This window comes from Nelumbo nucifera, chromosome 1 (assembly GCF_055504915.1).
Source record: "Nelumbo nucifera cultivar China Antique chromosome 1, China Antique-T2T, whole genome shotgun sequence".
NCBI classification, from domain to species: domain Eukaryota; kingdom Viridiplantae; phylum Streptophyta; class Magnoliopsida; order Proteales; family Nelumbonaceae; genus Nelumbo; species Nelumbo nucifera.
In genome coordinates, this window is record NC_142649.1 from 200,138,664 (window position 1) to 200,163,672 (window position 25,009).

The 25,009-nt window shown below is 40.4% G+C and overlaps 1 non-coding gene and 1 pseudogene across 1 annotated transcript; one reads left to right on the forward strand and one right to left on the reverse strand.

Moving 5' to 3' along the window:
• Positions 1-390: 390 nt before the first annotated feature.
• On the reverse strand, positions 391-497 carry LOC148804343 (small nucleolar RNA R71). Its single transcript, XR_016081610.1, has one exon. It is a non-coding gene; the product is annotated as a small nucleolar RNA R71 (small nucleolar RNA).
• Positions 498-890: 393 nt separating this feature from the next.
• LOC104602445 (uncharacterized) lies at positions 891-4,998 on the forward strand (annotated as a pseudogene).
• Positions 4,999-25,009: the final 20,011 nt, after the last annotated feature.

Below are 25,009 nucleotides of genomic sequence, written 5' to 3' on the forward strand. Positions count from 1 at the left end.
GAAGGAGAGATGGCAGAAGGAAATCGCACCCTATTGGACTATGCTTGTCCAAACATTGATGGGGCGACATCTAGCATTTGCAAGCCCACCATTCATGCCAACAACTTTGAAATCAAGCCTGCAATAATTCAAATGATCCAAACAAGCATTCAGTTTAGTGGGTTACCAAGTGATGACCCTAATGCACACATTGTTAACTTCTTTGAAATATGTGATACTTTTAAACATAATGGAGTTAGTGATGATACAATTAGGCTTAGATTATTTCCTTTTTCATTGCGTAATAGAGCTAAAGATTGGCTTAACTCACTCCCTGCAGGAAGTATCACCACTTGGAATGATCTAACCCACAAATTTTTGGCTAAATATTTCCCACCCTCCAAAATAGCAAAGCTAATTAATGATATTACTACTTTTGCTCAATTTGAGAGGGAATCATTGTATGAAGCATGGAAACGATTTAAGGAGATGCTTAGGAAGTGTCCTCACCATGGGATATCAACTTGGCATCAAATTCAGACCTTTTATAATGGTATTACCCCCTCTAACCAATCCATTATTGATGCAGCTGCAGGTGGTACGATCATAAGGAAAACTCCAGAGGAAGCATATGACCTAGTGGAGGAGATGGTACCAAACAGCTACCAGTGGAGCAATGACCGAACTAATCAGAGGAGAGTACACCATCTAGCATCTCATGCGATTTATGTGGTGAAATGGGACATACTAATTCTAATTGTCAATTAAATAGTCCTTTTATTTCCCATGAGAATGCTAATTTTATCTCTCATGTTGGCAGGTCAAACTTTAACCCATACTCAAATACATACAACCCAGGGTGGAGGAGTCATCCAAAATTCTCATGGAGTAATAATCAGCAAAAGGCACCCATGGGTTTCCAACCACAGCCGGCCCCACAAGAAAAAAAGAGTAATCTGGAAGATATGATCTCTAAGTTCATTACTGCTACTGAAGCAAGATTTCAAGAACAAGATAAGAGGTTCTTAAGTCAAGAAATATCGATTAAGAACTTAGAAGTTCAAGTGGGGCAGATTGTAAGCATGCTGTCAGAAAGAAAAGAGGGACGACTACTGAGCAATACAGAAAAGAACCCCAGAGAGCATGTGAACGCCATAGCCTTAAGGAGCGGGAAGACAATCTGCGAAGCCCAAGAAGATGACAAGGAAGCTGAATCGGCCAATCTGCAAAAGGAGAATGAGGGAAGTACCCCTAAACTGAATTTACATGAAATTAAACTTCCTATTCCCTACCCAAGAAGAGTCTTGAAGGCTAAATTAGATAAGCAATTTGAAAATTTTTTTGAAGTGTTTAAAAGATTCATATTAACCTTCATCTTCTTGATATATTATCATAGATGCCCAAGTATGCCAAATTTCTGAAGGAAGTGATGTCCAACAAAAGGAAATGGGAGGATTGCGAGATGGTGAAGCTAAATGAAGAGTGTTCAGCCATTCTTCAAAATAAGCTACCCCCAAAACTGAAGGATCCAAGGAGTTTCTCTATACTTTGCACCATAGGGAATGCTGAATTCGATAAAGCCTTATGTGATCTTGGTGCTAGTATAAATTTACTGCCCTACTCTATTTTTAAGAGACTTGGATTACATGAACTAACATCTACCACCATTACCCTACAACTGGCCGATCGGAGCATTAAATACCTTAGGGGAATAGTGGAAGATGTCTTAGTTAAAGTAGGGAATTTCATCATCCCTGCTGATTTCATTGTGTTGGATATGGAGGAGGACAGATCGATGCCATTAATTCTAGGGAGACCCTTTCTTGCTACTGGTAATGCCTTAATTGATGTACAAAAGGGTCAACTTACTCTTAGGATTAATGGAGAAGAAATGATATTTAACGTTTTCCAAACCCTGAAGTATCATAACACGAAAGAACATGAAATATATGTAATCAACTCCATTGATGTGGTGGCAGCAGAAATTAATAAATCAAAGTTAGATGACCCCTTGCAAGCTGTCTCATTAATCCTTGTAACAACATGCAGGTAATGGAGGATGAAGTAGAGGAGACAATGAATTATTTAGAGGTTGGCCAAGAAATGTGCAAGCCAAGACAAGGGGAATTTCTACCATTAGATGGGCCGACTTCCTCTAAACAATTATTACCCTCCATCAAAGCACCACCAGCTTTGGAACTTAAACCCTTACCTTTCCATTTAAAATATATGTTTTTGGGAGACAGTTCCACCTTACCTGTAATTATCTCTTCTAAATTGACAGGTCTCCAGGAGGAAAAGCTTGTGAGGGTGCTCAAGCAACACATACCGGCCATAGGATGGAGCATCGCAGACATAAAGGGGATCAGCCCGTTGGTATGTACACACAAAATTCTGATGGAGGAAGGCTGCAGTCCCAAGGCACAACCGCAAAGGAGGCTGAATCCTAAAATACAACAGGCAGTAAAGGCAGAAATTCTGAAATGGCTCGAAGTAGGTATTATATATCCAATTTCAGATTCATCATGGGTAAGCCCCGTTCAAGTCGTACCAAAGAAAGGTGGGATTACTGTAATTATAAATGAAAATAATGAATCAACTCCCACAAGAACAATAACTGGCTGGAGGGTGTGCATAGATTATCGAAAACTAAATGATGCCACTAGGAAAGATCACTTCCCTTTGCCATTTATTGACCAGATGATAGAGAGACTTGCAGGGCACGAGTATTATTGCTTCCTAGATGACTACTCCGGGTACCTTCAAGTACCCATTGCACTGGTAGATCAGGAAAAAACTACTTTTACTTGCCCATATGGAACCTTTTCATTTAGGAGAATGCCATTTGGATTGTAAAATGCACCTGCCACTTTTCAGTGGTGTATGATGTCCTTATTTGGTGACTTCATCGATGACTTCATGGAAGTATTCATGGACAATTTCTCTATTTATGGATCATCATTCGATGAATACTTGCTTAATTTGGAAAAGGTACTTCAAAGGTGCGAGGAATCTAACCTTGTTTTGAACTGGGAAAAATGTCATTTCATGGTTAGGGAAGGAATCGTTCTAGGGCATAAGGTGTCCTCTCGGGGCATCGAAGTTGATAAAGCTAAAATAGAACTGATTGAAAAGCTACCTCCACCTCAGTCATTGAAGGATGTTAGGAATTTTCTCGGGCATGCCGGTTTTTATAGGTGATTCATCAGAGACTTCTCTAAAATCGACAGGCCCCTAACAAATCTGCTAGTTAAGGACGTGTCTTTTGATTTCAATGATGATTGTTTGCATGCATTCAACACCCTTAAAGAGAAATTGGTTCAAGTGCCGATTATATCAACTTTTGAATGGAAACTACCCTTCGAAATAATGTGTGATGCAAGCAATGATACGTTGGGCGCAGTGTTAGGGCAAAGAAAAGATAAGAAATTTCATACCATTTACTATGCAAGTAGGACAATGAATGAAGCACAAAAAAATTATTCCACTACCAAAAAGGAACTACTTGCAGTAGTATTTGCTATTGAAAAATTCAGATCCTATATGCTCTTATCTAAAGTTATCATATTCACTGATCATGCTGCCTTGAGATATCTGCTTGCTAAAAACGATGCAAAACCTAGGCTGCTACGATGGATCTTGTTGTTGCAAGAATTTGATTTAGAAATTAAGGACAAAAAAGGTAGTGAAAATACAATAGCTGACCATTTATCAAGGCTGGATGAAAAGTATGTTGAAAATATTGATAATTCAGCCTTACATGATGAATTCCCAGATGAGAAACTATATGCAATTAATGCTAATAATGAACTGTGGTTTGCTAATTTAGCTAATTTCTTGGCAGGGAATGTGATGCCTCTCCACCTGACATATCAGCAGAGAAAGAAATTTTTCTCTAATGTGAAGTATTACTTATGGGACGAACCTTACTTGTACAAAATCTGCAGGGACAGTTTGATAAGGAGATGTATTCCTGAGGGGGAAGTACAAAGTGTTATAAAATTCTGTCATGACAAAGAAGTAGGAGGTCACCATGGAGCATCAAGAACCGCCTAAAAAATTCTCCAAAGTGGTTTGTATTGGCCATCACTCTTCAAGGATGTCTTTGCATATGTAAGTGCTTGCGATCATTGCCAAAGGACAGGTAATATCTCCCGAAGAAACGAGATGCCCTTAAGCAACATTCTTGTCTGCGAAATATTTGATGTATGGGGCATCGATTTCATGGGACCCTTTCCAAAATCTATTAATAATTCTTATATACTTGTGGCTATGGATTATGTGAGCAAATGGGTGGAAGCCTATGCCTACCTTACTAATGATGCTCGAGTTGTCATTAAATTTATGAAAATGTTCATATTTACTCATTTTGGAACACCTCGAGCCATCATAAGTGATGGAGGAAAGCACTTTTGCAATAGACAATTTGAACAACTATTAAATAAATATGGTGTTACACACCGAATTGCAACCCCTTACCACCCTCAGACCAGCGGCCAAGTAGAAGTCTCTAATAGGGAACTAAAGCAGATTTTAGAAAAGACGGTCACCACATCCAGGAGAGATTGGTCCTTGAAGTTGGATGATGCACTTTGGGCTTACCGTATTGCGTTTAAAACCCCAATCGGTATGTCTCCCTACCAATTAGTTTTCGGCAAAGCATGCCATCTACCCATCGAGTTGGAACATAAAGCTTATTGGGCTACCAAATTTTTGAATTTTGAATTAAGCAATGCAGGTGATGCAAGGAAACTTCAGCTCAACAAGTTAGGTGAATGGAGGAATCAAGCTTATGAGAATGCCCGCACTTACAAAGAAAAAACCAAGGCTTGGCATGATTCTCGAATTGCTGGGAAGGCGTTCAAGGAAGGAGATAAGGTGTTGCTCTTTAATTCCCGCCTGAAGCTATTTCCTAGGAAATTGAAAACCAGGTGGAGTGGGCCCTTTGTAGTGTGGCTAAGGTATTCCCTCATGGAGCAATTGAACTACATAATGATAATGGGAGTACATTCAAGGTAAATGGACAGCGGTTGAAACATTATATTGAAGGAGAGCAACCCATCCATCATGAGTCTATTCTCTCTTCGAAACCACCATGAAAGAAAGGTGAAAGTCAAGCTCACAACTTAAAAAGAGCGCTTGTGGGAGGCAACCCATTAAGTTTAGTTGTTTGTTTTGTTCAGTTTTTTTTTCTCTTATGAGTGTATTTTTTTTTTCATATCTCATATCTGCAGGATCCAACGAGGCATTCGGGGAAGTCCTCTTAAATTTTTCTCTCCTTGTTCTTGTTATGCATATTCTATACATTGAGGACAATGTATATCCCTAAGTGTGGGGGAGGATTAAGGGGGCTGATAAATTTTTTGTTTCGGACTCTAGCATGCTTCGATTACCCCTCTCTAACCATTCTTTTCAAAATTTCTGCTCCTTAGAGACTCGTTTTTGAATAATTGTAAATCGTCATGAATCATGTGCTTAGGTAGGATAGACAAGAAATGATGCAGGCAAATCTAGCTGAAATTTTTTGGCTATGGAAGGTATCTCAGTAGTTTAAATGATCAACAGGCAAGATGCAATACAGATTTGACCCTTGTGAGCATTTGGTTTTTAACGGACAAACATGGTTTGATTATTCTAGAACTTGTTTTGTTAGGCATGTTGAGACCACGATAATGAGTTCATGTATTGGAACGTGTTATTTATCAAAAAAAGAAATTTATATATACTCGTGTGAGATGGAGCATAAAATGCACTCACACCGAGAGAAAAAAAGAACTAGTGCGAGATGGAGCATAAAATGCACTCACACTAAAAGAATAAGGAAAGGGTGAGATTGAGCATAAAATGCACTCATCCCTAGATCCCAAACCCTAATTCACCTTTTGATGCATTGGACTCAAGATAAGTGGTGGAGATGTGATACATGAGCAAGCTTATGTAATAACATTCCTTGTTTTGTTCTGAAAAAATCGTGAGAGGGTATTTATTTTGAATCTTGTTGCATGTGATTATTAAAACAAAGAGGGCATACTCTAGCCCTAAATTATTCCTACGAAGAAATGCCTGGTTCCCTTGATTGGCGATTTCACTTGGGAACATGAGGATTGGTGATTTAAGATTATTCTTTGACAAGTTAAAGAGGAAAAGGAAGTGGACGAAGGGAAGGACCATTAATACTGGATCAAGGCATGCGGGAGAACCAATACCCTGTTGAGAAAAATCCAAAACAATCTTTTAGTTAGCTTGTTCTTGTTTTAATTTTGTTTTGAGTTTTGTCTTGCCCGAGGAGGGGCAAAGTTTAAGTGTGGGGGGATTTGATGAGAGTAGAATTTATCATATTTTTATCCCCAATTATTCTATCTTTTATACTTAATTGGACTCATATTTCTTGTATTTCGGTTTAGGGCATGAAAGAAGACATCAGGAGCAAAGAAAGACAAATCGGATGATTTTTCATAGTTTCGACATCATTCAGTAATATGGGCCTAACTCGCGTATCCAAACTCAGATTGGGCTGATTCAAGACCCACTGGAAAGATAAGAGAAATATCCACAACTTTCATGTTTTGGGCTTTCGCAGATTCGGCCTGCATCTAGGTCAAATCTGGACCCGAATGCAGGGAAAATTCATAGGAAAGCCCAATCCGCAGCTGAAGCCCAACTTGCAAAAAGGCCTGACTGAAGCCCAATTCGCAGAAGAGGTCTAATACGAATCCAAGAACAAGAAACTGAGAAGAGTCCTCCCAGATCTAAATTCTTGATGTAATCTTAGAGAGATAAAGGGATTGAGTTCATTAGATAAAGAGATAAGAGTAGAATTAGGATAAGACTTTCTATTTTTGTAAAATCAACTTCAAGAGGAAGTAGGAGACCACTCCCTCCCCTTTAAGCTATATAAAGGACAGGGCAGACCAGCTTTGGGATCACTCAATCTCTGGAGGGGATCACGAATTGCATTGAGCAATCAGTCAAGAGAAGAGAAAAGAAGTTAAGAAAGAGAGGGAAGGTGATCAAGAATTCAAGAAACTTCAAGAAGAAGGTGGCGGCAAAGAGAGGAGATCTCAGCACCATGGGCGAATTAAGGAGTTCTTTCTTTCCCTTTGTTTCCTTTAATTCTCTTATCATGAACTGATTTATTTCTTGCTAGGGCTGTGGAAAGCCTAACCATGTTAATGAATATATTTTATTCTTTATGATTTATCCAAGATTGTGATTTCCATATAGTCTATGAATTATTGTGCTTAATGCAATTAAGATCTTGGCCACCTCTTAATTGATTTGTGTTATGTGAATGAATCGAGAGAGGAATTCACATAATCGACTGAATAATTCATATGATTTTTCGAAAATTGGGAATACGATTCCCAATAGGTAGGAGAGAATTTTTTGAAATTCACCCATTCTATTCTATAAGATTCGGGCATCCATACGATGGATCTCTCTTCCCTTCAGTGATATCAGAGCCAGGTTCAAGTAATTGGATCAAATCTGAACCTGTGCAAATGGGCAGAAGGCGTTCTACCCGATTTGCACAGATATAGGGTTTTTTCTGGAAATTTTGTTTCCAGTTATTGGGTGATTGATCTGAAATTAAATTTTATAAATCTGATTATTATTTAGAATTTTTCTTTATAATTTTCTTGATTTATGGGCTGTTCGTACACATGGAGATCAAAATCTTGATTGGCGCAGTGAACCTGCAATTTTGCAGTTTCTTGATTATTTTATTACATTTGGTCTATAAAATATTTTTTTTTATTTTTTAGACTGAATGTATAGGCATTTGATCTGATGTAATATTAATAGAACTTAGGTTTTCTATTTATTTTATTTTGGATCGAAGATGGCGGTGCAAGGAAGGAGATTTCGCAGATGGGAGAATCGCTATCTGTGATTTGCAGTTTATGAAACTGCAAACTCTGATCTAACCTCTGTTTTGTAGGATGGATTGTGCGAACAACCCTATCTGACTGATTCTTGTCTTTCTTTTATCAGTATTTAATTTCAAATTAATTTCTTGGATTAAATCTTTAATTAAAGATTAAACCCTAGACCCATTCGAACTAGATTGGTCCAAACTGGTTGGACTGAATCTAGGGTTCGACCAAGGCTGAATGTCAACCCTATTCTCCCACTAATGGGCCTAAGGATTGATAATTAATTGAATGTTTAATTCGGCCCAACCTGTAAAGGCCCAGTTTTAAAGTGTTAAAACTGCTTAAAGCCCACTTCGCAAATAAAGCTGTATGGGCCAAACTGTTCAACCCTAATTCGGCCCATATACCTAGATAATATTAATGGTTAATATTATGGATTAAAATGGGCTTTAAAATGGGCTTTACAAATATTAATTGATTGGATCAATTATTCTCTGCATGTGATGTATGAATGTGTGACGTGCTACATTCATGGGCCATAAGTGCTTGGCCCATGCTAATTCGATAGTGGCTCTTGTGCACACCATGGCTGAATGCACATCATTGCCATGGTGTCCCTGCTGGTCATTGGATGACCTCCCTCAGTGGTGGGCGCCACACCTCCTGAAGAGGAAACGTGCAGAACCCTAGCCGATTTGGGCCCACCAAAATCTGGCTTTATGAAAGTTAGTGGGAGCCACTTTGGTTTGACCTAAAATAAACTAGGGCATAATTTTTCGTTCCCTCTAGTAAATATGAGTTCATGTGATAGGGAGATTCATGTGATTAACTCTCTAAAGGCCTTCCATCATTAGCATGAGGATGGGTCCTTCAGTAATGAGGAAATGCACTAGAAAATGGGCTATCCATTTGCTGTTGGGCCTGTCTGAGTGTTTCATAAGATGATAGGGGCATCATAGACCGATGAGGGAGGGGCTTCACTAGAAAATGGGAACTCTCTCACGGTACCTTGGCGTTCACGAATATGATGGGTAAGCACTCACTAGACAGATAGGTTTACCCTAAAATGACTATGAACCTTGTCTGACAGAGGCCAAAGGGAAAGCTCATATGATGAGTGGATATGATCATTCACAGACAGGTGGTGGGGTTTTGCAGCTGAAACAGTCGGCTCCATGCACCCTATGTGGTTTTCGACATTTCCAGAGACAAGTCGTTGTCTCTGTCACTGAGATAGGAGGGAAATCTCAGAGATGAACAAATGGGAATGGAACATAGATTAAAAGCCATATCTATGTAATGAATATGAATCAAATTAGGTTGTGGACTAATGTTTGTTGTTTAATAAAAAAATGGCAAACGGACAATTTGCAAAGCTTCTTGACGACAACAAGCTTAAGAGCCCGAACTATGCCGATTGGTACCGTAACCTCATGCTAGTCTTAACCTCTGAAAAACTGGACAAGGTAGTTAAAAGTCCTGCCTCGAAGCGTCCGGCTGACAGGGCTTCTGAGGTCAGAAGGATGGAATTCCAAGATTGTGAGGATAAAAACTCCCTAGCCCATTGCTATGTCATTGCCTCCCTAGACAATCCAATACAGAGGCAGTTCAGTCAGATCGAACTAGCCAAGGACATATTGGATAGTTTAAAGATGATGTACGTAGAGCAGAATCATTCTACTCGGCAGAAGGTCTTGAAATAGTTCATGACCGCGCAGATGTCCAAGGGGCAACAGGTTCACGACCATTGTCTTCGGATGATGGCTATATCAACGAGCTTGAAGCCCTTGGATCCGGGCTAGATCTTGGCACGCAAGTGGATGCCATCCTTAATTATTTGCCTCCTTCCTTTAATCCATTCATAATGAACTACAATATGAACAAGCTGAATGTCAGTGCCCAGGAACTCAGCAATATGTTATAGAGGGCTGAGGATTTGATTAAAAAGGATGAGCCTGTGGCTATGCTTGCTGAAGCTAGCAAATCGGGCAAGAAAAAGAGGAAGGCAAAGAAGCCCTAGAAGAAAGCTGCCAAACCCAAGAAGCAAAAGAAAGATAGGGCATCGGATGCGTGTCCCTTCTGTAAGCAGACTAGGCACTAGAAGAGGAACCGTCCTCAATACCTAGAATCCAAGAAAGGTAATTTTGAATCTTGTGTCATAGAAACCAATTTATTGGTGGCTTCTGCATCCTGGTGTATTGACTCCGGGGCTTCAACTCATGTGTGTAACTCATTGCAGGGGTTCAAGGTAAGCAAAAGGCTAAATGAATGTGAAGTGACGCTCTACTTGGGGACTTCTGCAAGTGTTGCAGCTACGACAATAGGAACCGTGTTAGACAGTTTTGTATGCCCTTAGCTTCAATCATTTTGATGTACTTTTGTTATTTAGTGGAAATAAATAAAGTGCATGTTTGATTCGTGTTGTTTGGTTTAATTCTGTGTAAAACCCTAAAACTGGACATTTGTAGAGACTCATGTTAGTTTTAAATGTTCACAGCCGTTGGATAAGTCTGGGGAGATTTATCCTGCCAAGGCTGATACTGGTGTGCCACCAAGTGTTGGGATGGCCTGTCTCAGCCATCAGGGTAAGACCCGAGGCACATACAGCATGGGATTACTTGAATCCTTGAACCGGACCAGATTTCCAGTCTTGCCCTGGACCTTGGAGATAGATGGGCAAAACTGGAAAGTTACACCTGACCCCTAGACTCGATTATGACACTTCACTAGGTGCTGGATCAGGCTGCCTTTGATATGCCAATCAGTGAGATCCTTAGTGGGGATCAAAACCTGGGTATGTTGGGGCAGTTTGAGAATTCATCTGGATGGGTGGTCATAGTGACAGAATCAGCCACTTTGTCGGACAAAGGGTAATGATCGGGAATGCACTCTCTCTGATGGAAACCAAACTGCCGGCAGTTGATTTCAATCGTTGGAATTTTGTTTTTGCAAAATTAATATATTTACATATATATGTACGGTTTCAAAATGTTTGCAAATGGTTTTAATTCCCGGGATCCATGTGAGAGGAGAGTGCGGCACTGTTCCTTGCAGCCGAGGGAGAGGTCCTCTCTTGTCGGGCAGTGCTTGATCATTAAGGGCTGAGGGGTTAAGTGTAAGACCATTTAGGATAATACCTGATGGGCTAATCTTGCACCTGCCCACAGTCCCTGGGTTTTTATAAGATGGCTTCGCCCAGGGACCACTTAATGTAAGTGTTGGGCCCATAGGGTTCATACGATGGACTCAAGGGGTTCATTGAGATTTTCAGTGAATTCGGCTGGGCCTTGTATTAAAGGCTGGGCCGAACCCATGTGGCTGGTGTGTAGATCAATGCTTGGGTCCCATGCCATACAAAGAAGCCCAACTGGGCAGCAGATTGGAAACTAATTAAACACTGAATACTTAATGGGCCAAAAGCCCATTTCGAGGTGGGCTGGTATGATCACCCATCAATGGGGCGAATTTGAGATTGAAGTTAGCAAAAAGGATTGGGCTTTTAGCCTTATCCACTCTTAGAGACCAAATTCAAATCAGATTTGAATCTGGTAACCTCCTGATAAGATCAGGAGTAAGCTAACTCTATCTGGGAAAGGGATTAAGATTATCCCCTATCCAAATACTGATTTGGATTGGGATAACTCCTAATTAGGAGATTTCTTAATCAAGAAGAAAGGGAGGAGATTTTCGAATGAACCAAGAGAGAGAAATCAGATTTCGATCCAAGAGGTTTTGGTAAGCAAGAAGGGTTCCTGCGAATTGAGATTAGATCTCATTCTCTCCAGAAAAGAAAACAGTTCAGTCTTCTTCTGGGCTTCCAGAAACGAAAAGGCTGAACTGTTTTCTTTTTTGGAGAGAATGAGATCTAATCTCAATTCGCAGGAACCCTTCTTGCTTACCAAAACCTCTTGGATCGAAATCTGATTTCTCTCTCTTGGTTCATTCGAAAATCTCCTCCCTTTCTTCTTGATTAAGAAATCTCCTAATTAGGAGTTATCCCAATCCAAATCAGTATTTGGATAGGGGATAATCTTAATCCCTTTCCCAGATAGAGTTAGCTTACTCCTGATCTTATCAGGAGGTTACCAGATTCAAATCTGATTTGAATTTGGTCTCCAAGAGTGGATAAGGCTAAGAGCCCAATCCTTTTTGCTAACTTCAATCTCAAATTCGCCCCATTGATGGGTGATCATACCAGCCCACCTCGAAATGGGCTTTTGGCCCATTAAGTATTCAGTGTTTAATTAGTTTCCAATCTGCTGCCCAGTTGGGCTTCTTTGTATGGCGTGGGACCCAAGCATTGATCTACACACCAGCCACATGGGTTCGGCCCAGCCTTTAATACAAGGCCCAGCCGAATTCACTGAAAATCTCAATGAACCCCTTGAGTCCATTGTATGAACCCTATGGGCCCAACACTTACATTAAGTGGTCCCTGGGCCAAGCCATCTTATAAAAACCCAGGGACTGTGGGCAGGTGCAAGATTAGCCCATCAGGTATTATCCTAAATGGTCTTACACTTAACCTCTCAGCCCTTAATGATCAAGCACTGCCCGACAAGAGAGGACCTCTCCCTCGGCTGCAAGGAACAGTGCCGCACTCTCCTCTCACATGGATCCTGGGAATTAAAACCATTTGCAAACATTTTGAAACCGTACATATATATGTAAATATATTAATTTTGCAAAAACAAAATTCCAACGATTGAAATCAACTGCCGGCAGTTTGGTTTCCATCAGAGAGAGTGCATTCCCGATCATTACCCTTTGTCCGACAAAGTGGCTGATTCTGTCACTATGACCACCCACTCAGATGAATTCTCAAACTGCCCCAACATACCTAGGTTTTGATCCCCACTAAGGATCTCACTGATTGGCATATCAAAGGCAGCCTGATCCAGCACCTAGTGAAGTGTCATAATCGAGTCTAGGGGTCAGGTGTAACTTTCCAGTTTTGCCCATCTATCTCCAAGGTCCAAGGCAAGACTGGAAATCTGGTCCGGTTCAAGGATTCAAGTAATCCCATGCTGTATGTGCCTCGGGTCTTACCCTGATGGCTGAGACAGGCCATCCCAACACTTGGTGGCACACCAGTATCAGCCTTGGCAGGATAAATCTCCCCAGACTTATCCAACGGCTGTGAACATTTAAAACTAACATGAGTCTCTACAAATGTCCAGTTTTAGGGTTTTACACAGAATTAAACCAAATAACATGAATCAAACATGAACTTTATTTATTTCCACTAAATAACAAAAGTACATCAAAATGATTGAAGCTAAGGGCATACAAAACTGTCTATTAGCTTTGGAGACTGCGATATACGTGCTGAATCGGGTTCCAACCAAATCAGTTCCGAAGACTCCCTATTAGCTTTGGACAGGAAAGAAACCAAGTGTATGACACTTGAAGGTTTGGGGTTGTCTGACACCTGTTAAAAGAACGAGTCCAGACAAGTTGGAATCCAAGACCAATCGTTGCCTATTTGTAGGCTACCTAAAAGGCTCTGTAGGTTACCTATTCTATGATCCAAGTGAGCATAAGGCATTCTGTAGTCAAAATGCCCAATTTTTGGAAAATGATTACATCCTAAACAATCATTGTCAGGAAATTGTTCTTGATGAGGAGAGCTTGGATGTAGTGGGAAGTGTCCCACAAGTTCTAAGTAGTGACCAACCTAGAAGATCTACCCGGGTATCCAAGCCACCAGTCCGTTTTGGTTATGACCAGGATAGTTACCTGGTGGAAGCCTTGACTAGTGAGGAGGATCCCATGACTTATGCAGAAGCTATGTTGGACATAGATTCCCTTAAGTGGGTAGATGCCATGAGAGCTGAGATGGACTCAATGGAGACCAATGGAGTCTGGACTCTAGTAGATCCGCCCCCTGGGGTAAAAGCAATTTGTTGCAAATGGATCTATAAGAGGAAGAAGGGCCCCGATGGTAGGGTTGAGACCTATAAAGCTCATCTGGTGGCGAAAGGGTACACTCAAAAAGAGGGCATCGATTATGAGAAAACCTTTTCGCTTGTGGCCATGATTAAATCCATTAGGATCCTGCTAGTTGTAGCAGCATACCATGACTATGAGATTTGGCAAATGGATGTCAAAACTGCGTTCCTGAATGGAGATCTTACTGAAGATATCTACATGCAGCAACCACAAGGTTTTATAGCTGCGGGTCAGGAGCACATGGTATGTAAACTAAATAGATCCATATATGAACTTAAGCAAGTTTCTAGGAGTTGGAAAATCCAATTTGACTCTACTATTAAAAGTTTGACTTTGAGTAGAACCCGGATGAGCCCTGTGTTTACAGGAAGTCTAGTGGGGATAAGGTTATGTTTCTGGTTCTGTATATAGACAACATTCTACTCATTGGTAATGATGTAAGAATGTTGACTACGGTGAAAGTATGGCTTTCACAGCAGTTCTCCATGAGAGATCTTGAAGAAGCCTCCTATATACTAGGTCTTTGACTCTATAGAGATAGATCGAAGCGGATAATAGGATTATCCCAATCTGCTTACATTGACAAAATTGTCAAGAGATACAGCATGGAGAACTCCAAGAAGGGAAATGTTCCTTTCAGGCACAGAGTCACTCTCTTCAAGAAGATGTCTCCTAAGACCTTTGAGGAGATTGTGGGCATGAAGGACGTTCCCTATGCCTCAGCCGTAGGGAGCATCATGTATGCCATGCTGTGCACTCATCCTGACATTGCTCAGGTAGTGAGTGTGGTAAGTAGATTTCAGGCCAACCCAAGGCAGGAGCACTGGACTGCTATGAAATGCATACTTAAGTACCTTCAAAGGACAAAAGAGTTTTATTTGGGATTCAATGGTAGCTTACTACAGATCCAGGGGTATACTGATGCCAATTTCCAGTCGGATCCAGATGATAGAAAGTTTACATCTGGGTATATTTCACGGTAGGATCGTGCGCTGTTTGCTGGAAAAGCAGCAAACAAGGGTCCACGACAGACATCACAACCGAAGTCGAATACATTGCTGCAAGTGAAGCTGCTAAAGAAATCGTGTGGATGAAGAAGTTCATTTATGAATTGGGAGTAGTTCCATCCAACACATCACCCATCCCGTTGTTGTGTGACAACAATGGTGAGATTACTCAGACGAAGGAGCCACGAGCCCACTCGAAGTCGAAGAACATCGAGAGGAAGTACCATGTACTGTGGGAGATTGTGGGTAGAGGGAACGTCCTGATTCAGAAGGTAGCAGACCCATTGACTAAGCCACTGACACAGAAAGTGTTTGAGAAACACGTGGTAAGTATGGGACTCCGGCTTATACCAGATTGAGCCTAAGTGCAAGTGGGAGCTGTTAGACAGTTGTATGCCCTTAGCTCCAATCAGAATGATGTACATTATGAATTTATTGTAAATGAATAAAGTACATATTTGATTCATGTTCTTGAGGTGTGTTTCTGTGTAATACCCTTAAACTAGACACTTATGAGACTCGTGTTAGTTTAGAATGTTCACAGCCATTGAATAAGTCTGGGGAGATTTATCCTGCCAAGGCTGTCACTGGTGTGCTGCCAAATGTTGGGGTGGCCTGTCTCAGCCACCAAGGTGAGACCCAAGGCTCATGCAGTGTAGGATTAATTGAATCTTTGAACCGAACCAGATTTCTAGTATTTCCCTGGACCTTGGAGATTGATGGGCAATACTGGAAAGTTACACCTGACCCCTAGACTCGATTATGATACTGCACTAGGTGTCAGATTGGGCTGTCTTTGATATGCCAATCAGTGAGATCCTTAGCGGGGGTCAAAACCTGGGTATGTTGGGACAGTCCGAGAATTCATCTGAGTGGGTGATCATAGTGACAGGATCAGCCCCTTTGTCGGACAAAGGTAATGATCGGGGATACACTCTCTTTGATGGAAACCAAGACTACCGGCAACCGATTTCAATCGTTGAGATTTGTTTTGCAAAATATATTTTATATGAAATATAAAAGTATATATATTATAGTTTCTAAACGTTTGCAAAAGGTTTTAATTCCTAGGATCCATGTGAATAGAGGGTGCAACACTGTTCCTTGTAGCCGAGGGAGAGGTCCTCTCTTGTCGGGCAGTATTTGATCATTATGGGCTAAGAGGTTAAGTGTAAGACCATTGAGGCTAATACCTGATGGGCTAATCTTGCATCTCCCCACAGTCCCTGGGTGTTACAAGGTGGCTTGGCCTAGGGACCACTTAGGGTAAGTGTTGGGCCCATAGAGCCCATTTGATGGGTTTCAGGGGGTGCACTGTCCATAACAATGTATTCGGCCAGGCCTTGTAACAAAGGCTGGACTGAACCCATGTGGCTGATGTGTAGATCAATATTTGGGTCCCATGTCATACAAGGAAGCCCAACTGGGCAACAGTTTGAAGGCTAAGTGAGCACATACTATTAATGGGCCTAAAGCCCATTTTGAACTGGGTTGATTTGATCAATTAAGGAAGGGGTGAATCTGAGATTAGATTGGCAGATAGGATACCCTATCCTACTCAGAGAGTCCAAATCGGAATACAGATTCAGATTTGGAAACCTCTTAATAGGATTAGGTGAGGGCTGATCTAATCTGCAGATAAGATAAGGGTTTTTCCTTATCACTTAAAGGGAATTCTGATCCAAATATGATTTGGATCAGCAACTCCTAATGGGATTAGGAGCTCATCCCTTTAAGCTTATAAAAGGAGGAGGGGGCGACAGCCTTTTAGAGATTCATATTCATGTTTTCTTCAGAGCTGAAGTTACAGAAGAAAGAATTCAGCACCTTTGCAAAAATTATTTCTTGCCGCCTCCTTCCTACTGCTGCCATATCTGCCAGTTCGATTTCTTATTCTCAGTAGGAGTGATCAAGATTGGATCTTGATATCAGTTCTTTGTGAAAGGACTAATTGGAAGTAGTGCTCACGTTCCATCCAGCTGATTCATGCGAAGGATCCGGTTCTTTTGAAGAATGCTATTGATTCTGCTCCATCCTACACTGCACCATATTCAGTGGGAGCAGTCTTTGGTTTCTTCCTTGGGCGTGAACACCTCCATTAGGAGATACTATTTCTCCATATCAGGTATATCCCTCTCCTACTGCTTTTGTTCAGATCTGGTTTGGTTCTTGGTTCGAGATTGATCATTGAAAAATATGATTTTTCTAAAATAGGGAATACGATTCCCAGTAGGTAGGAGAGAAATTTTTGAAATTCCCCCATTCTATTCCACAAGATTCGGGCATCCATATGATGGATCTCTCTTCCCTTCAATAGAGGAGTTGGGCAAACCCCAATTCATCCAATCAGATTACTGATACTAGAGAGAGGACAACTACAATTGGAATGATGCCATATTCTGCTCTTGCCTTCTCCTATTGCTGCTGCCATTGTCAGTTCGATCTCCACCTGTAGAAGTGATCAAGAAAGTTTCTTGATATTAGTTTTTGGAGAAAAATTGATCTGAAGTCGTGCTCACTCTCCCTCCATCAGATTCTTGGTGAATAATCAGGTTCTTGCTGAAAACCACCTTGCTGATTTTGCTCCACCCTACGCTGTGTCATCTTTAGTGGGAGTAGTCTTTGGTGATCTCCTTGGGCGTGAACACCTTCATTGGGAGTTACTACTACTCTGTATAAGGTATATCCCTCTCCTACTTTTTGGTTTTAGATATGGTCTGGTTTAGGGTTCAAGATTGATCATTGAAAATGCAGTTTTCTAAAATAGGAAATGTGATTCCTACATGGGAAAGAGAAATTTTTGAAATTTCTCCCAACCTACCTGTAGGGTTCGGCTATCCATATGATGGATCTCTCATCCCCTCTTCTTGACTATGGGGTGGGGAATGGGAAGGGATGCCATGCGCTGGCCTCCAGTGTCATTCCTATATAATTATTAATTATTAGTGGAATTAATACAAATCTTAGTTTTTATAATTATTTGTATTTATTTAAAGTTAATCAAAATTTCATATAAAAATAATAAAAATTATTAAAATCACTATAAATTATTAATAAAACTAAATTTATAAAAAAAATATTTATTCATATTCAATTAACAATAATTATTCTTTATAAATCAATATTAAATAAAATTATTAAATCTTTCAAATTTTCCCGTGCATCTCACGGATCCCTACTAGTAATAATAATAATAATTTTCATCTTTTTACATTACTTTAGCATTTAAATGAACTCATTACTCATATATTAAGATTCAGGGCAATAAAGAAGGCAATTGGAAGAAAATAGGGCAAATCGGGTGATTTTGCACAGTTCGGCGACAGTCAGTAATCTGGGCCTAACTCTCAATTCCAGACTCCGAATTAGACAATTCAAGAAGCATTAGAAAGATGAAAGGAAGGCCCACAACGTTTATGTTTTGGGTTTCGACAGATTCGGCCAGAATCGAGTACGAAAATGAGCCCGAAGTCGGAGCAAGTTCGCAGCCAGGCCCATTTCACAACTTAAGCCCAATTCGTAGAAGTACCTTGAAGCAGCCCAACTCGAATTCAAGAGTTAAGAGTCCGAATTTCGAATGTAATCTCCAAGGATAGAGTCTTATCAGATCTAAAGTCTTGAATGTAATCCTAGAGAGATAAGAAGATTGATGATCTCCTACAAGGAGTTGTAAAACAACCCTCTCCTTTGGCTATATATAAAGAGGGGGGCGAACCAGCTCTAGCATCACTCACTCTAAGATCCAAGAGATCAACAAGCAAACTCAAGAGAGCAGTTCGGCCATGAAGAAGCAAAGCATGGAAGTTTCGCAGATCATGAGCAGCTAAGCTTCTTTTTATGGTTCAAGGGGGGGAGGTACGATTGTGTCATTGTGAGGTTCTGTAGTTAATTTATTTTCTTGCTTTCAAATTCAAGTATTCATTGATTCTTGTGCAAATTTTTATTGGATGTTGATGTTAATTAGTTTGAAAATTTGAATTAATGTTGATTTTCCTACTGCTATCCATGATTTCGGTGATCCGCAATTGTCACGAATAATGGTACAAGTAGCAATTAGGTTGATATCTTTTTGGATCAATTGTTCATGACAGCCTTTGAACAATGTTTTAACATGGTTCAACCTAAAGGAATCGATGGAACAAGATTCAGTAGTTGCAGCTATCTCAATTATTGTTATTTTGGTTTAAAACTGTTTTCACAAATCTTAATGCTATCACTGTTTAACATGGAACACTATCGTACCCAGTTGAGTGGTGATAAGTGTTGATCGAATGCTGGGTTTGGTCAACTGAATTAGGAACACAAGGTTTATTATGGCTATCTTAATAAATCTAAGGTTAAATGCTTGAATTGCAAGAATGCTGAAATTTACCCAGGATCGATGACCACTCGATTCAACCCGAAACCTTGAACCAGAATTCTGTAAGACTGATTTTCTCTTGTTTGTTTAAGTGCTTTCTTATTCTTTTAATTTTAGTTATTAAATTTCCCCATTCAATTATAGTATCCATTCGGCTAAGAGATTACTGATTTGCTCCCTGTGGGATTCGACCTAGCACCACTTTTACTGCAAATATCTTATTGTGGGACTAGTACTAATTTAGAGGGCTTCGACAACCCATCAAAATTTTGGTGTTGTTGCTGGGGAGCAACTTTAATTTCTTAGCTATTACTTTCGTCATGTTAACCTCTTTTGTTTTATGACTCATGCTTCTTAACGAGGTGAACTCGAGTACAACCCCGAAATTGAGAAGACTACCCGTCGTTTAAGGAAGGAGGCGAAACAAAGGAAGGATTCGGGTTGAATTATTCTTTTAATTTTAGTTATTAAATTTCCCCACTCAATTTTAGTTATTAAATCAGTCTTACCAAATTCTGGTTCAAGGGTTCAGGTTGAATCAATTGGCCATCGATCCTAAGTTAAATTCAGCAGTCTTGAAATTCAAGCATTTAACCTTAGATTTATTAGCATAGCCATAATAAACCTTGTGTTTTTCTAATTCAGTTGACCAAACCCAGCATTTGATCAACACTTATCACCACTCAACTGGGTACGATAGCGTTCCATATTAACCGGTGATAGCATTAAGATTTGTGAAAACAGTTAAACCAAAACAACAATAATTGATAGCTACAATTATTGAATCTTGTTCCATCGATTCCTTTAGGTTGAACCATGTTAACACATTGGTCAAAGGCTGTCACGAACAATTGACCCAAAAAGATATCAACCTAATTGCTACTTGTACCACTATTCGTGACAATTACGGATCACCAAAATCATGGATAGCAGTAGGAAAATCAACATTAATTCAGTTTGTCAGACTAATTAACATTAACATCCAATAAAAAATATGCTCAAGAATCAATGAATACTTGAATTAAAAAAAGCAAGAAAATAAATTAACTATAGTGTTAGACAGTTTATGTATGCCCTTAGCTTCAATCTGATTTGATGTACTTTTGTTATTTAGTGGAAATAAATAAAGTGCATGTTTGATTCATGTTGTTTGGTTTAATTCTGTGTAAAACCCTAAAACTGGACATTTATAGACATTCATGTTAGTTTTAAATGTTTACAACCATTGGATAAGTCTGGGGAGATTTATCCTGCCAAGGCTGATGCTGGTGTGCCACCAAGTGTTGGGATGGCCTGTCTCAGCCACCAGGGTAAGACCCGAGGCACATGCAGTATGGGATTACTTGAATCCTTGAACCAGACCAGATTTCCAGTCTTGCCCTGGACCTTGGAGATAGATGGGCAAAACTGGAAAGTTACACCTGACCCCTAGACTCGATTATGACACTTCACTAGGTGCTGGATCAGGCTGCCTTTGATATGCCAATCAGTGAGATCCTTAGCGGGGATCAAAACCTGGGTATGTTGGGGCAGTTTGAGAATTCATCTGAGTGGGTGATCATAGTGACAGAATCAGCCACTTTGTCGGACAAAGGGTAATGATCGGGAATGCACTCTCTCTGATGGAAACCAAACTGCCGGCAGTTGATTTCAATCGTTGGAATTTTGTTTTGCAAAATTAACATACTTATATTTATATGTACGGTTTCAAAATGTTTGCAAATGGTTTTAATTCCCGGGATCCATGTGGGAGGGGAGTGCGGCACTGTTCCTTGCAGCCGAGGGAGAGGTCCTCTCTTGTCGAGCAGTGCTTGATCATTAAGGGCTGAGAGGTTAAGTGTAAGACCATTTAGGATAATACCTAATGGGGTAATCTTGCACCTGCCCACAGTCCCTGGGTTTTTATAAGATGGCTTGACCCAGGGACCACTTAATGTAAGTGTTGGGCCCATAGGGTCCATATGATGGACTCAAGGGGTTCATTGAGTTTTTCAGTGAATTCGGCTGGGCCTTGTATTAAAGGCTGGGCCGAACCCATGTGGCTAGTGTGTAGATCAATGCTTGGGTCCCACGCCATACAAAGAAGCCCAACTGGGCAGCAGATTGGAAAGTAATTAGACACTGAACACTTAATGGGCCAAAAGCCCATTTCGAGGTGGGCTGATATGATCACCCATCCATGGGGCGAATTTGAGATTGAAGTTAGTAAAAGGATTGGGCCTTTAGCCTTATCCACTCTTAGAGACCAAATTCAAATTAGATTTGAATCTGGTAACCTCCTGATAAGATCAGGAGTAACCTAACTCTATCTGCAGATAGGATTAAGATAATCCCCTATCCAAATACTGATTTGGATTGGGATGACTCCTGATTTAGGAGGTTTCTTAATCAAGAAGAAAGGAGGAGAAAAACTAACCAATTGAGAGAGAAAAACAATAGATTTCGAACCAAGAAAAATCGCAAGAAAGGTTCCTGCGAATTGAGATCAGATCTCATACTCTCCAGAAAAAGAGAAAAGCAGTTCAGCCCTTTTCGTTTTTGGTGATCTCCTCCTGCCGCCGCCATCTGCCTTTGCAAGATTAGATCTTTACAGAAAAAGAAAGTCAAGAAATCTGTTCTTGACATCAGTCTTGCAAGAAAGACTGAAAAGGATTCAGTGTTTAGTACTTCCAGAGGATTCTTGTGAAGGATCCAGTGTGTAGGACGCACCCTGCTGGTTCTGTTCCATTCACAGCTGTGTCATCTTCAGCAGGAACGGATCTTGGAGCATTCTTTGGGCATGAACACCAACTTTGGGAGATAGTGCTTCTCTGGATCAGGTATATTCTTCCGATTTAATTTTGGTACAGATCTGGTTTGATTATGGTTCAAGTAGGATCCTTGAATATTATATTCTAAATTTAGGGAATATGATTCCCAGTTGGGAGAAGGTAGGAAAATTTTTGAAATTCGCCCACCCATTCCGCAACCTTCATGGCGTCCATTGGATGGATCCTACCATTCTTTCAGTGGTATCAGAGCCATAGGTTCGAATCTTGAACCAAAAGAAAATCAGATCTGACCCTGCGCAGATGGATGGAAGGTGTTCTTTCAAGATTTGCGCAGATTGTTTTTCTTTTTCAAGAAACTGTTTCTTGTTAAGGGCGATTGATCTGAAATTAATTTTTATTAAATCCAAAATCTATTTAGAATTGTTCTTTATTTATTTTTTATTTAATGGACTGTTCGAACCTGGAGATCGCAGTGCAGATTTGGCGCAGATGATCTGCGCACCCTTTCTCTTTTCTATTTTCATTTAATTCGGTCTGTAAATAATTTTTTTTTATTTTTATTTTTAGACTGAATGTATAGGATTTGATCAAGAATGTAATTAATAGAAATAGGATTTCTGTTTTTTATTTTTTTGTTTAAAGAAGAAGGAAGAAGAAGGCGGCGCTGGAGATTTGCAGTTGGAGAAATCGTTTTCTGCGATTTGCAGTTTGTGAAACTGCAACCCTTGTGATTAACCTCTGTTTTGCAGGTGGTGCGAACAGTCCATAGATTGATTTGTGATTGTTTGAAATCAAAATTATTAATTTCAGATCTTTCATGAATTAATTCTTGAATTGAAAATCAGTTTTGGATCCTCTCGGACTAGATTGGACCAAAACTGTTTGGACCGAATCTGGGATTCGAAAGGGACTGTTTTTTAGTCCATATCTCACACTTGCTGTTCCAAATCTGATGTTCAATTACAGGGATTAATTCGGCCCACCTGTAAAGCCCAGTTTTAAAGGGTTAAAACTGCAAAAGCTCATTATTGTGAGATGAGCTGTATGGGCCGAACTGCTATCTGCAATTCTGCCCATACACCTAATAGACATTAATTATTAATGACTTAGATTTTAAATGGGCTATTCAATGGGCTTTACAGCAATTAATTGATTGGATCAATTCTTCCTTTACATGTGATGTTTGGATGTTTGATGTGCTGCGACCATGGGCCATAAGTACTTGGCCCATGAAGACTCGTTAGTGGCTCTTGCGCACGCCATGGCTGAATGCACATCATTGCCATGGTGTCCCTCAAGGTCATTGGATGACCCCTCTTTGCTTGGTGGGCCCCACAACCCTGAAAAGGGATGCGTACGGAACCCTTAGCCGATTAAGGCCCACCAGAAATCTAACTTTATGAAAGTCAGTGGGAGCCACTCTGGTTTGACCTAAATTAAAACTAGGGCGTAATTTTGTTCCCTCCTGCAAATATGAATGCATGTGATAGGGAGATCCATATGATGGACTCTCTAAAGGCCTTCTGTCATTAGCACAATGATGGGTCCTTCAGTAATGAGGAAACGCACCATAAAATTGGGCTATCCATTTGCTGTTGGATCTATTAGAGTGTTTCATAAGATGATAGGGGCGTCATAGACCAATGTGGGAGGGGCTTCACCAGAAAATGGGAACTCTCTCACGGTACCTTGGCGTAACCTGAATATGATGGATAAGCACTCACTGGACAGAAAGGTTTACCTGAAAATGACTCTGAACCTTGTTTGACAGAGGCCAAAGGGAAACTCATTTGATGAATGGATATGATCCGTCACAGAAAGGTGGTGGGGTTATGCAGCTGAAACAGTTGGCTTCACGCACCCCAAGGATAAGCACATGATTCCTAATTAGTTGAAATCGTTCAAGGATAAGTTTCCGGGAGCAGAAATTTCAAGAAGGTAAGGTATCCCAAATTTTCATCAGATTTCCCTAATCCCCCCACACTTAAGTTATACATTGTCCCCAATGTATGTGATTATGCATAAAGTAGAGGATTTGGGGGTACTTCCCTGTTTGTCTTATTGGGTTCCTGCTAAACACAAAAATCAAAAACCAAACAAAATAACGAAATTAACTAAACACAATGGGTTGCCTCCCACAAGCGCAAGTTTCGTATCCAATTGTGCACTCGATTCTAACTCCTCATTCATATCTTTTTCAAAAATTTCCTGCACAGTTGGATCAAAAGTGTCAACCGAATAGATCGAATGGTCTTCAATTGGATACTTCATAGCTTCAAAAATATTAAATTTAACAGTCTCTCCGTCACATTCGACGAAGAGGGTACCCTCATCCACATCTATTTTGGTCTTAGCCATTTTCATGAATCGCCTGCCTAATAGAAGTGGGGCTGAACCTTCAATCGTGTTCTCCTCCATCTTCAGAATGTAAAAATCAGCTGGGAAAATTAAATCGTTAACTTGCACCATTACATTCTCAACAATCCCTTCTAGGTAGGCGTTAGAACGATCAACTAATTGGAAAACAGCTTTAGTTTCCCTTAAAGGACCTAATCTCAAAGCATAGTAAATCGAGTATGGCATGACATTGATAGATGCACCAATGTCTAGCATGGCATGCTCGATTTGCTTATTGCCAATCACACAAGGTAGGGTGAACAGACCTGGATCAGCATGTTTTTCTGGTAAGGTCCTCTTGACCATGACTGAAACATTCTCTCCAACTTCTACCTTAATGGGGCTTTTGTTTGAGTCCTGTATCTCTTCTTCTTCTTGTCTTTTATCCGCCTTCCTTGGTGAGGTAGGTTCTAGTTGCAGTTCCTTCCCGCTTCTCAGCACCACTGCACTTACATTCTCCTTGGGGTTGACTACCATTTGTGATGGTAGTTTCCCGGAGCTTTGCGCCTCCAACTTGCTAATGGAAGTGGCAAGTTTTCTAATTTGATTCCCCAAATTCTGAATGCTGGCTCTTGTTTCCTGCTGAAATTGTTGAGTATTAGTAGCTAGAGCCTTAACTATATCTTCTAATGACGTACCTGAATTAGGGGGTTGGCCTTGCGCTGT